Source organism: Carya illinoinensis, chromosome 16 (assembly GCF_018687715.1).
Source record: "Carya illinoinensis cultivar Pawnee chromosome 16, C.illinoinensisPawnee_v1, whole genome shotgun sequence".
Classification (NCBI taxonomy): Eukaryota; Viridiplantae; Streptophyta; class Magnoliopsida; order Fagales; family Juglandaceae; genus Carya; species Carya illinoinensis.
In genome coordinates, this window is record NC_056767.1 from 18,856,535 (window position 1) to 18,871,323 (window position 14,789).

At 36.1% G+C, this 14,789-nt stretch overlaps 1 non-coding gene across 1 annotated transcript; it reads right to left on the minus strand.

Annotated features, from left to right (window-relative positions):
* Nucleotides 1–4,166: 4,166 nt before the first annotated feature.
* LOC122299984 lies at nt 4,167–4,270 on the minus strand. Its single transcript, XR_006239835.1, has one exon. It is a non-coding gene; the product is annotated as a small nucleolar RNA R71 (small nucleolar RNA).
* Between the last annotated feature and the right edge of the window lie 10,519 nt (nt 4,271–14,789).

The following is a 14,789-nucleotide window of genomic DNA, read 5'->3' on the forward strand; positions in this document are numbered from 1 at the left end:
GGAATCAACCAACCAGCAGTCAAATAATTATTGTAGGAGCAAAATATATTTAAATATAAAAGTAGAATTTGGAAAATACTTACAGCGCTATATGGTATTTTTTGAAAGCTCGCGGCATTGCAAACGGCGGAGGAAAAGTAACGTAACAGTGTAATTTACACTGTTGCCGTGGGTAATAAATTACCCACTTTCGAACGGGAACAAACCAAGGCATGAAATTGATAGGGAAAGGTATTGAGATATTTATGAAGCTAAAGAAAACAAGTTTTGGCCGTGGGTGGTGGTGGAAACGGCGGTCGAAGGCCAAAAAGGGGCTGAACGGAGTTGAGCTCGTGGGAGCTGCTCCAGCAACGGATCGAGGCCAAAAATGGGTGGGTTAGGTCAGCAAGACGTGGGGGAAGAAGCTATGAAGAGATGGTGGCCGGAGGTGGTGCGACGGTGCCAGAATCGGTGAAAAACCGTGTGGCTTGGAGGAGCTCGTGGTGGCTAATTGTGGCTCGGATGGAGGTGAAACTTGGTGGGGATGTTCACCGGTGAGAGGGGAAGAAAACTGGGTGGGTGGTGTAGGCCACGCCGCCGGCGAGCGGCTGTTCTGGGCCACGAAAGCAACAGACGACAGCGGGAAAAACAGAGCAGGTGCCGTGACTTCCGGGGGCTCGTGGTGGCTAACGGCTGGTCCAATGGCTCTGAAAATTGGTGGGGATGATCTCTGGTGGAAGGGGAAGAGAATGGTGGTGGTGGTGTACTAAACGGTGGCCAGACGGTGGAGAACTGGGCGGTCAAAGGGGCGGCGACAGGAAGGAGAAAAGAAGTTGTTCGGCGTACGCGGGAGAGAAAGGAGAAGAAAGAAGAAGAAAGAAGAAGAGAAAAGAAAGAAAAAGAAATAAAAAGAAAGAAAAAGGAAAAAGAAAAAGGAAAAAGAGAAAAGAAAAAGAAAAGATGAGGGAAAAGAAATGAGGTCCAGTCCTCACTCCTGATTGAGCTGAAATATTGCATGTTTTAGCTATTTAAAACCAATGTATTTTAAATTCTTCGTGACACTATTATTGGTTTTAGATGAAAAAATAGTTAATAAGCATAAATACGAGTTGTGATTTTTAATTGATTAATATCATGTTTATACTTAATTTTATAACTATAATTTAATGGGACAATATTTCCTCACATATATAGTCTATTTTTGATAATTTATTTTTCTTTTAATTTATTTTTGAGTGTTATTTCTTTCTTCTTATTTTCAGTTTAAATAAAATTCAAATGGGATCAGGTTGGAACTTTCGACTAAAAGTGCATATTAATTGATGAAGAGAAGGAAGGACGTAATTGGGCAGCTGCTTGTTTGGCTTAACTTTCATCGGTTGGTGTAGCTAAATTAAGGAACATGTGATGGATTGGAAGAGAAGCTGTTTGAAGTATGAAGACATGCTTGAGTTTTCAACCAAGTGTGAATTGAAGATAGAATTCGGCTATTTAACTTGACTTGGAGGAAGGGCAGCACCAACTTGAGGCAGCCATCTAAAGATATATATATATATATATGTGTGTGTGTGTGTGTGTGTGTGTGGCTGGACGGCAGAAATTAAAAAGGATGAAGATAAGAGAAGTGTCGTGCTTGAAGTAGAGTGCCATATTCAACAAGAGAAGTCAGCTGTGAATTGTAGTTGGGGGAAGTTTGGTGCCGACTTAATATATAACTATATTGCTGGATGAAAAGAGAAAAGAGAGGGAGAAGGAAGACGTGGAGGGAGAGCAGAAAAGAAAGTTAAGTGGGGGATGTAGGAGAGTGAGGTGTGTTGTACGTGCTTGACTTGTGAAGAGAAGAGATAAGAAAAGTGCCGTGCATTACTTGGATTGGAGAGAGTTGTACATTGAATATAAGAACCGTGCTTGACTTGTAGAGAGGGAGACGTGCAGAAAAAAGAAAAGGAAGTGCCGTGCTTAAATTGCATTAAAGGAGTTATATCACGTGGGAGTCTATAAAAGGTGACAATCGGTGGTGATTGAGGGGGGGAATGAATTGTGAGGGAGTTTGGACTGACTAGAAGCAGATATATATATATATATATATATTGCTGGACGTAAATAAGAAAAGAAAGGGGAGCAATCGGTTGGAATTGTGAGAGTAAGAGGGGTACCTTAGGTTGTGCTGGAAAGTGATGAGAGGTGTCTTTGTATTTTACTGAAAAGTGAGGTGCAGGTGAGTGAAAGAAATTCTAGAAGTGAAAGAAGGCAGGTTACGTAAGAGATAGAAGGGTGAGAGGTACGTGGTTGAAAGAGAAGAGAAGTAATCGGTGATAGGTGATTAGCTGGAGAACAAGGGAGTCGGCTGAAATTATTTCTTTCTTGGAGATGTGTAGGTCGGTTGTAGAGAGGTAGAGGGAGACGTGTAAAGAGTTTCCAGATTTTCTTTGGGGATTAATGTGAAAAGAAGTTGATGTGGGGGATAGATGTGTGAGCCGGCTAGAGTAATCTAATTGGATGGGATTTATTTTGGTGGAGAAAGGAACATGAAGAGATTGGGGCTTGAGTATAACGTGGAGTTGAAGTGGTTGGAGTTTTATTTTTTTTTGCTTCTTCATGTTTTTCGTTTGGCATCGAGCTGCAGCTTCTTCTTGATGAATATCTTATAGTTTCAATTTCTGTTTTATGCATTTTATTAACGTTGTGAGCTTTATTCTTTTGACGTTGACTAGATTCCAAATTTTGTTGTTTCTAAATTGTTGCCTAGTATTTCTTGTATTTCATTTTAGTTTTCTAATGAATAATATTTATATGGTTTCTATAGCACTTATAATAAATATGATTTGCTAAATTTCCATACTAAGGTTAGAGGTGAAGTTTAATGATTTAAGTATTGTTTCCGAATTCACGTAAAATTTATTCTACATGCTTGATCGATTGAAGGATTTTATTATTGGATATTTTGATTATATATATATACTCGTCTTGATTCATTGTGATTTCTGAATACAGTAAATGCTTGAGGAATCCCTGTGGTATTCAAATAGATTTGTAAATGTTTTAATTATCAATCGTTCACGCTCAATCATAAGCAACTATTTTTTTTTTTATCTTAACTGCTAAATCTTCTAATTAAACGGAATCATTATTCTAGTTTAATTGAAGTAAATCAATCGGAAACAATATCATAAATTATTAGACAGATTCTCGAAACCTTAGTCTTTCTCCATATCTTTATATTCGATTGTACGTTTCTTTTAGTAATTTCGTTTCATTGTCTGAATTTATTTTCTTTATCACAAAAGTCAATCCCTGTGGATTCGATCCTATAAGATACTACAACACCTGTATACTTGCAGGTAAAACTGCACTAAATTTTTGGTTCATTAATTTGAGTCAAAGTTTAGGCGTAACAAGTTTTTGGCACCGTTGCCGATGATTGCAACGTGTGATAATTGTTTTTTTTAGAAAAAAAAAATTTTTAGTAATCTTTTGCTAATTGTTTTTCATATTCTACTTGCAGGTACGATTTTTTTACGGAAAACAGAGCATGTAACATTGCTTCCATATTCATACCATTTGGTAATCTCGTTCCAAAATTTTTCTTTTACTTTCTTGCTTGTTTTGCATTTTGTTTTTACTTTTTGAATGTTCTCGATCCTCTATGATGAATGATCTCGTGGCAACGTGATCAAACGGGTAGATTGAGAAGAGAGGAAATTGTTTTAAAAGAATTGGTTGATAATTTGTCAGGTGATTCTAAAAATTCTCATTCTAATACCATGGCTGACAATCGTAGTGTTCATGATGAACAAGAAAATGAAGAGGCACAAAATAATCCACCAATGAGAACTTTGCGCAAATATTTGCAGCCTACAAGGACAAGTACTCCATCTTGCATGATTTTTCCTACGAATATGGAAAATTTTGATCTAAAACCAGGAGTAATCCAATTACTTCCCAAGTTTCATGGCTTAGATTCAGAAAGTCCTTATTTGCATCTAAAAGAATTTGAAGAAGTTTGTGCAACTTTACAAAACCAAACTATCAATGATAATGTTGTTAGATTAAAGTTGTTTCCATTCTGTTTGAAAGAAAAAGCTAAAAATTGGTTGAACTCCTTGAGACCAAGATCTATTGGCACATGGCAAGAAATGCAAAGAGAATTTCTAAAAAAGTTTTTTCCTACTCATAGGACCAACACTCTTCGCAGAAATATTATGAATTTTTCTCAAAAGGAAAATGAAACATTTTTTCAGTGTTGGGAACGTTTTAAAGAATTGTTGCTAACTTGCCCACATCATGGTTATGAGACTTGGCGCACCATTAGTTTCTTCTATGAAGGTTTAACATCTCAAATGCGTCAGTTTGTAGAAATGATGTGTAACGGTGATTTTCTAAATAAAGATCCTGATGACGCTTGGGACTATTTTGACCAGTTAGCTGAAAATGCCCAATCTTGGGATAACACAGATCGTTCTAATCGGTCAAATAAGCTCAAACTCGGTGCCATGTCTCAAAAAGGTATGTATGCTCTTAAAGGAAATGATGATGTGAATGCTAGGATAGCAAGTCTGACAAGAAAAGTCGAAGCCATGGAGGTTAGGAAGGTAAATCCGGTTAAGGCCAGTGAAAAAGAAGAAGAAAATTGTGGCATTTGTAAGATTAGTGGACACCTAACTCAGGATTGTCCAACAATCCCTGCTTTTAAAGAGGTGTTGCACAAACAAGCAAATGTCATGAATTCCTATAGGAGACCATTTTCTTCTCCTTATTCAGAAACATATAATCCTAGATGGAGAAATCACCCCAATTTTAGTTGGAGGAATGAGTCCAATCAAAATCAAAATCCTCAAGGGCCATCTTCTTCTGGTCCTTATGTGCCTCCACATAAGAAAACCCTTGAGGAAACATTACAGGCTTTTATGCAGGGACAAGCAAATATCAACACTCAGACAATGCAGGCCATTACTGAGATGAGAAGTTCTATTAGCGACTTGACCTCTGCATTGCATGCTCAAGAGAAGGGTAAGTTTCCTACTCAACCTCAGCCGAATCCCAAAGGTAAATTTGAGGTAAGAAATTCAAATCCCTCTAATTCAAAATTTGAACATGCCAAGTCCATCACCACTCTATGCAATGGAAAAATAATTGATAAAAGTATTTCAACAACGAAAGTTGATGAGACCAACAACTCCTTAAATTCCAAGAGTGATGGTGAACTTGAGAAGGTTGAATTAGATATGCCTGTGAAAGCCCGAATTCCTGCTCCATTTCCCCAAAGATTGCAACATTCTCACAAGTTGGTTCAAAATGATGATATTCTTGAAATTTTCAAACAGGTAAAAATCAACATTCTTTTGTTGGATGCAATCAAACAAATTCCATCGTATGCTAAATTTTTGAAAGATTTATGCACAGTGAAGCGTACGATGAAGGTGCAGAAGAAGGCTTTTCTCACTGAGCAGGTAAGCGCCATCCTCCAGAACAATTCTCTTCCTATGTACAAAGACCCGGGTTGTCCAACAATTTCCTACGTGATTGGAAATTTTAAAATTGAAAAAGCTTTACTTGACCTCGGAGCTAGTGTTAACCTCTTACCTTACTCGGTATATGAGCAGTTGGGTCTTGGTGAGCTTAAACCCACCAAGGTAACACTCCAACTTGCTGACCGTTCAATTAAAATACCGAGAGGGATAGTTGAGGATGTGCTAGTTCAAGTAGGCAAATTTTATTTCTCAGTAGATTTCATTGTTTTGGACACAGAACCTGTCTTTGATGTTTGCACTCAAATTCCTATAATTTTGGGTAGGCCGTTCCTTGCAACCTCAAATGCTTTAATAAATTATAGGAGTGGTGTGATGATAATATCTTTTGGCAACATGACTTTGGAGTTGAATATTTTCAATATTTGTAAACAACCTGGTGATGATGATGATGTGCATGAAGTAAATCTGATCCAAACTCTTGTTCAAAATAAATTTGATTTGTCAAGTTTTTTTGACCCACTTGAGGCTTGTTTGGTTCATGGTGCAAATTTTGATAATGATTCTGTACTTGCATCTATGAATTTTTTGCTAGAATCTACTCCTACAATGGACACTGATAAATGGAGAACACGTTTTGAGGCATTACCGCCTCATGATGTCGTGTCTCTCCCCTCAAGTGTGCAAACACCAAAACTCGACTTGAAACCTCTACCTGCTGATCTCAAATATGCATTTTTAGGCCAAGCAGAGACATTACCAGTGGTCATTTCATCAAAACTGGATGAAATTCAGGAGAGCAAATTGATTGGTGTTCTCATTGAACACAAAAAGGCAATAGGATGGACCATAGCTGATATTAAAGGTATCAGTCCTTTGATTTGTACCCACAGGATTTATCTAGAGGACAATTCTGAACCCTCTAGAGAAATGCAACGTAGACTGAACCCCAACATGAAAGAGGTTGTCAGAGCAGAGGTGTTAAAACTTCTGGATGTAGGGATCATTTACCCTATTTCTGACAACAAATGGGTTAGTCCCACGTAGGTGGTACCCAAGAAATCTGGTGTGACTGTAGTTAAGAATGCTGATAATGAATTGATCCCAACTAGAGTTACTACTGGTTGGCATGTGTGCATTGACTACAGAAAACTGAATTCTGTCACCAGAAAGGATCATTTTCCCCTACCATTCATGGATCAAATCATTGAACATGTAGCGGGCCATAAATTCTATTGCTTCCTAGATGGTTATTCTGGATATAACCAAATTGAGATTGCTCCTGAAGATCGAGAAAAGACCACTTTTACATGTCCATTTGGTACCTTTGCATATCGAAGGATGCCATTCGGACTCTGTAATGCTCTTGCTACATTTCAACGATGCATGATGAGTATATTCAGTGACATGGTAGAGCGTTTCCTTGAAGTATTCATGGATGATTTTTCTATTTTTGGTGATTCATTTGATGAATGTTTGACTTATTTGGAAAGAATGTTGATTAGATGCAAAGAAAAGAATTTGATTTTAAACTGGGAGAAGTGTCATTTTATGGTCACTCAAGGGATTGTTCTTGGTCACATTGTTTCTTCTCAAGGTTTTGAAGTGGACAAGGCCAAAATTGAATTAATTTCTAAATTGCCCATCCCAAAGAACATCAGGGATATCAGATCTTTTCTAGGTCATGCAGGTTTTTACAGGAAGTTCATCAAAGGCTTCAGCACAATTTCTAGACCTTTGTGCAATTTATTGTCAAAGGAAAATTCTTTTGTGTGGACTGATGATTGTGATTTAGCTTTTACAAAGCTAAAAGGTATGCTGATCTCAGCCCCAATTATGCGATCACCTGATTGGAATTTATCATTTGAGATTATGTGTGATGCTAGTGATTATGCTGTTGGAGCTGTGTCGGGTCAACGTAAGGACAAAAAGCCTTGTGTTATTTATTATGCAAGTAGAACTTTAAACAATGCTCAAATGAATTATTCAACAACTGAAAAAGAGCTACTTGCAGTAATTTTTGCACTTGACAAATTTTGCACTTATTTGATCGGATCTCAAATTGTCATCTTTACTGATCATGTTGCGTTAAAATACCTTTTAGCGAAAAAAGATACAAAGCCCAGGTTGCTTAGATGGATCCTTTTGCTGCAAGAATTTGATCTGATAATCAAAGATAAAAAAGGAGTTGAGAATGTTGTTGCTGATCATCTGTCTAGACTTGTTCTTTCAGATTCCAAAGAGACAATTCCTATTAAAGACACATTTCCAGATGAGCAACTTTTTGGTATGTCTCAAGTGCCATGGTATGCTGACATTGCTAATTTTCTTGCTACAGGTGAAATTCCTCACATTTGGACTCAACAAGATAAGAGGAAATTTTTTGTGGAGGTAAGAAAATTCTTTTGGGATGATCCATATCTGTTCAAGTATTGCCCAGATCAGATAATTAGAAGATGTGTTCCCAATAGCGAATTTCAAAGTGTGATATCTTTTTGTCACTCTTGGGCATGTGGTGGCCATTTTTCTGGAAAGAAAACTGCTTTTAAAATTTTTCAATGTGGTTTCTATTGGCCTACCATTTTCAAGGACACCCATGAATTTTGTAATACTTGTGAGCGTTGTCAAAAGTTGGGAGGTATTACCCTCCGGAGTATGATGCCATTAAATCCAATTTTGGTTGTTGAAATATTTGATTGTTGGGGCATCGACTTCATGGGACCCTTCCCAGTTTCTTTTGGCAATCTCTACATTTTGGTAGCTATGGATTATGTGTCCAAATGGATTGAAGCTGTTCCATGCAAAAGCAATGATCACAAAGTGGTACTGAAATTTTTGAAAGAAAATATTTTATCAAGGTTTGGAACACCTCGAGCCATTATCAGTGATGGGGGTAAACATTTTTGTAATAAGCCTTTCGAGGCCTTAATGCGAAAATATGGTATTACTCATAAGGTTGCTACCCCTTATCATCCACAAACAAGTGGCCAAGTTGAGGTATCTAATCGGGAGATCAAAAAAATTTTAGAAAAGACGGTTAACCCAAGCCGCAAAGATTGGTCTTTACGACTAACCGACGCACTTTGGGCATACCGTACTGCTTTTAAAACCTCGATTGGTATGTCCCCATATCGACTCATTTTTGGAAAGGCATGCCACTTACCTGTGGAATTGGAACACAAAGCTTAATGGGCAATCAAGCGATTTAATTTTGATGTGGATAAAGCTTGCTCTCTTCGTAAGTTTTAGCTTAATGAGTTAGAGGAAATCAGGAATGAAGCTTACGAAAACTCTCGCATTGCCAAGGAGAGAATGAAAGTTTTTCATGACAAAAATATTTTTCGAAAATCTTTTGAGCCTTCCCAAAAAGTTTTGTTGTATAATTCAAGGCTTCATTTGTTTCCTGGCAAGCTTCGATCCCGATGGATCGGCCCCTTTGTTGTAAAAACTGTTTATCCTTTTGGGGCTGTTGAAATAGAAAATCCAGAGAATGGTAATGTTTTTAAAGTTAATGGACAAAGGTTGAAACCATTTTTGGATGATTTCACTCCAGAGGTTGAGTCCACTACTCTGGAGGATCCTACTTATCAGAATTAGTTTCTGATTTCTCATTGTATATACTGTATTTGTTTGTTTTGTTTCTTTTGCTTTTTGTGTTTTTAACTTTGACAGAAATCTACTCCTTATGTGCGTTCGAATATCTCAGGTGAACTCTTTTCTCTCTGTTTAATCATTTTCGTCTCAATATATGTTCTACAGTGTTTATCTTGCTCCAATTCATACCTGTATAACATACATCATCGAACATTCAATTGCTAAACATTGAGGACAATGTCACATTTAGTTGGGGGGAGGGTTTTCTGTTGAAAATTTATTAGTACCTAAAAATAAAAAATATATAATAATAAATAAATAAATAAATAAAAACATAAATGATTAACACACACTTCTGGCATTTTTGTGAAATTTGAGTATCTTGGTAGAGTAGTTGAGTGGAATTATTTTGTGAAGATTTATTTTCAACCTTAAGCATAGAACATGACTTATGATGCATCATATTTTGTTGAGGAATGACTTGAAACACCGGGATGCGATATTTACAAAAATGAGAATTAGTTTGATTTGTATAGAATGAAGGGCAAGTTTTGAAAGAACATTTTGCACATGCTTACACTTGTAGTGTTCCTCATTAATGTTCATTGATTTAAAACAGGAGAAGTAAACTGCAGGACTACCGAGCCTTATAAAAAAGAAAAAAGGAAAGAAAAAAAAATCATGTAATTTTTCCTGAATAAAGGGCTAGAAACAGTTACCCAAAACTTTGGGGGTTGAATGTTCAACCTTTAAACAGAGTTGGCGTGAAAACTGCTAGTCCCTTAGGCTTTGAGGTAGTTAGAATCAATAATGATTAATCTTAAGGTTGAAAAATCCTATGATAAATCATGTTTATTAGTGAGGAACATACAGAGGTTTAGCCACACACACATATCCGAGTTCTGAGACATTTGCCCTAATTCTATGTGAACAATTGTTGAGACTTTCCTTGTGGATACAACTCCTGGTGTTAAGTAGTCACGAATCAATTTTTTGTGAGAATTCAGAATTATGTTTGATTGTTTTTGTTTGAATTTCGAGCTTTATGTAATGTTCATCTCAATTAATTTTCACTATTTTGCTCAAGGATTAGCAAAAAGCTAGTTGGGGGGTGTGATTGAGCTGAAATATTGCATGTTTTAGCTATTTAAAACCAATGTATTTTAAATTCTTCGTGACACTATTATTGGTTTTAGATGAAAAAATAGTTAATAAGCATAAATAGGAGTTGTGATTTTTAATTGATTAATATTATGTTTATGCTTAATTTTATAACTATAATTTAATGGGACAATATTTCCTCACATATATAGTCTATTTTTGATAATTTATTTTTCTTTTAATTTATTTTTGAGTGTTATTTCTTTCTTCTTATTTTCAGTTTAAATAAAATTCAAATAGGATCAGGTTGGAACTTTCGACTAAAAGTGCATATTAATTGATGAAGAGAAGGAAGGACGTAATTGGGCAGCTGCTTGTTTGTAAAACCAATTTAAAACCAATTTAAAATACAATAATTTAAAATAAAAGAACTATTATATTAAATAAATTAAAAAGCGCATTCAGTGAAAATACACGTAAAAACGGGTCATCACAAAATCTAATTATTAAAAAAAAAACACTTGAAAATATATGATATTTCAAAATGAATCTTACCATTTTTTAGTTTATAGCTTTCGGCATCTTCTATTAAGTATTGGGAGTCAAAATTAATGGAAGGAGATTTCAACTAATTTTGTGTACAAATAAGAGTTTCAACCATTTTTGGGGTCAAGGAACTTTCAAATGAATCTTACAAATGACCCCAAAGCTAAATGACGACTCAAAAGCAATAGTAGAGAGGGGAAACTGATGCATCTTCTAACACAAAAAATTGATGCGCTGGTTGATCCCAAACAAGAGTTTAGCATAACACAATAAAGCTATAACAGTAAGTGAAGTTCAATTTATTGTTTCCTATCAGTGTTTGGCTAGACAACAAAGTTAATAGTCGTGCTACACCCAAGAGTGGTAACTAATAAGGCTCAATAGCCTTTTTATTCTTTCATCATTTTTTATACATTTCTCTTAAACATTTAAAAAAAATAAAAAATTTAAAAACTCATTTAAAAAAACTACTTTAATAATTAAATAAAAAAATATAATAAAAAATCAATTGGTGACTTTTGTAATGCTGCATCCTCAGTGGATGCAACATTTTCGCAAAGTTAAAGTTGTCTCCTTATATCTCAATAACATAAAAATCAATCTACCTTATAGAGATGTTGTGACGCCCCCGACTTTCACGTATAGAAATGCGAAAATCGTGACATCGGGATGATGACAACACGGGTCACACACCCTAACGACGAGTGCTAAGTGTGTGTATGAGCAAAAAGTGTACAACCAAAGTCTCAGCAGATAATTAAAAGTTAGTCAACTAAGTACCATAATTTTAAATACATATTTTCCAAAATAAAAATGTCTTCAAAAGTTATACAGTAATCCAGTAAAAATATAATACAAATCCAAAATACGTAACAAAAGTGGGTAACAAATCCCAAAACATGAAAAGCGACCCTAGGTCACTCCTCCGATGTAGCCGATTCCTCAAGCTCAACGTCCTCATCTACATCAGAATCTACGATTCCATAACACGGAACCGTAGGATTCAAATACTATGTGAGATTGTAAATCTCAGTAGGTAACCAATCAAATAACCCATGAGATGAAAATACATTAATGCAACTAGCATATATGCATGCATAGGCTGAAATATGCATGAGACCCAAAACATCATTTTCCCCGTAAATGATCATTTTTCTAACATATGCCAAAATTCTCATTGGCCCAAAACCATTCCATTAGAAAATAAACAGCCACCATTTTCCTAGAAAATGGCCCAATTATAAACTACTATTTTTCTAGAAAATGGTCCATATATCCATTTATCAAAACCTGCTATTTTTCTAGAAAATGGCTCGTTATCGAATTATTCCATATGCATCATGATGTCACCTAGGGACAATCGGCACACCTTAGCTCCCTTCGTCACACCATGGGTAACGACTGTGTGTGCTTCGTAACGAGTGACGCCTAGTCCTGCAACCAGCATTCATAGCCAAGCATCATCTAACCTCTGCCAACAAGAGGAGCCACAGAGTCAGCAAGAGAGCGTTACCATTCTGTCCAATTCTATTGTTGCCCAGCAATAGCCCAAGGGATATCACTTAGTATATTAAGCTCCCAAGTGACTAGAGGAGCTCTATTGAGATAATGCTCCATCTCGACTTAGGGTTGTGATACGCAGACATCCAAAAATCCTTCTCACACAAAAAAGCCAGTTTTCATTTACAACACATGAGCATGCATGCAATTATATAATGAATATCATGACACCAAACACAACATAAAAATCCCAAGCATAATTCCATTTCACAAGCAAACTCATCCTCCTAACCAACCCAACCTTCATATTCCTTGAACACAAGGCCTGACATAGTCGACTAGACTGTAGAAAATTTGTTAGTGCACAAATATGTTTAAATCTCATAAAGTTCTTTGTCAAATCAGTTACAGTGATGAAATATAATTTTTGGAGGATTAAGGTGGTGCTAAAAGTGGCGTCACAATGATGAAACAATATTTTTTGAAACAAAGCCGTGGGTCTCAAAATGTCAAATTTCAAATGGGAAGAAACGAGGGCTTGGGTTGGCTATGGAAGAGCTAAGGGTTTTCGGAAAAGCTAGTGGTGGTGGTTGGTGGATGTGGTTGGCGGTTGGAGGCCAAAATGAGCAAATCAAAAATGGAGATAGAGGGGCTTCAAAGGGAACGGATCGGGGTTAAGGATAATGGGTTAGGTAGCTGGAGCGTCACTGGTGATGTGGTGAAGAGATGGTGCCGAGCGCTTGTGACATGGCAGCGCTGGAACTCAAAGAAGCCATGGCATTGAAGCGGGGTGTAGGGAGGAATGACGGCGCAATTGGGGCTGAAAATGGAGGGGAGTGGTCACCGGCCGGTGGGGAAGAGTATGGGCTAAGCGGTGAGGAAGAACAACAACACACAATGGGGCTAGGGAGATGGAACCGAAACATAGGGGAGGACAGGGGGTGTCGCCAGCAGGAGAAGTAGGGGAAAGAAGAAAAAGAAGGAAAAAAAAAAAAGAACAAATGAAAAGAGAAAAGGAAAAATGCAAAAGGGAAGGGAAGGGAAAGAAATGAGATCCAACCTTTCAACTCGAGGTCTTAAAACTGATCCAATGAAAAGAATTTCAAAATGACAAATTAAATAAAATAATTTAAATGTAATGACTAAATAAAATAAAATAATAAAATCCAACAATAAAATAATTTAGAATAAAGAGAAATTTAAATAATGAATAATATTTAATAACAAGAAAACATTCAAAATTAAATTTTACAGCTAGAAGTCGTAAACTAATACCACGTAAATCATCTAGAATAACAAGAAAGCCCATAATTTATATAAATGAAATAATTATTTAATTAAAATACTCGTACATACGTGATATCACACGTGCTAAAAGGAAAAAAAAAAAAACTGGTAGTATGAGTCTTAGGGGTCTACAGGAACCGACCAAATCGACCGTGAACCGATCAAACCGACGGCCAGAGTACAGAACTAGCAAAGAACTGGTCGGTAGGCGAGAGGAATTGAAGCAAAACCAACATCGGCAGTTCGGCGCCAGTTTGGACCCTTGGGAAACCGCTGAACAGACCGATTCGGTCTATTTATATATTTTTTCAAAAATATGTATATCTCGATTTGGCTCCGAAACTGATGTTGAACCCATCGGTGTACAGCCCTAAGCATGACAGAATTAGTTATTCCTGTGTTGTGATCCTCGATGGGCTTAATCCTAAATTAGTAAAACTTAAATTAAAAAAGAAACTAGACTTATTTTTTTCTTTTTTTGAAGTATTATTTAAAGCTTATAAATACAAATATCACATCTCTTGGTACCAAGAAAAACTAATTAATTTCAAATATATAGCTCTTGTTAAATTAAATATTTATGAATTGAATAATTAGAAACAATGGAAAACATTTTCTATATATGGTATTTCTAGAGCATAAAGATTCATGAGTGCTATTTAAATATTGCTTGAGTGTACATGAAGCATTTCGAAAGAAAATGCATGTGTGACAATTTGGAATAGATGATAAAGTATATGAATCTAACTTTTAAAAGCAAATCATTCTCTAATGATTAGAAACTATGAAATCACCACAGCTTGTCTTATAAGCTTAAACCTATAGGAAGATATATATATTTTATTACTTATTTTATATCTTAACTCTCTCCCTCACATGTGTGTCAGACACCCCATCAATGGATAACCCAACACATGTAATATTTAATTAAATATGATAGAGTGTAGAGTTAGGATTCGAACTCAGGATCTCTGCTTTGATATACTATGTGAAATCACTACTTGTCCTAAAAGTTTAAACTGATAGGATGAGGTAGAATTGTTATTTATTTTATATCTTAACAAAGACTGACCATAGTCAAGGTCTTATGGATTAAAGGGTATATGGTTGGGTCACCAAATGGGAAAACCAAATTCCAAACCTCCCACCCCTATATAAAAATAAAAATTTCGACCATAACTCATGAATTATGATATTTACGTCTTCGACCCTTATCTACTCAAGAAAATACCTACAAATGTTCACTTCCTATTGCATCTCATCTCACCTCATCTAATCATTACAAATACCCATCTCATCATCATTCTCTAATTC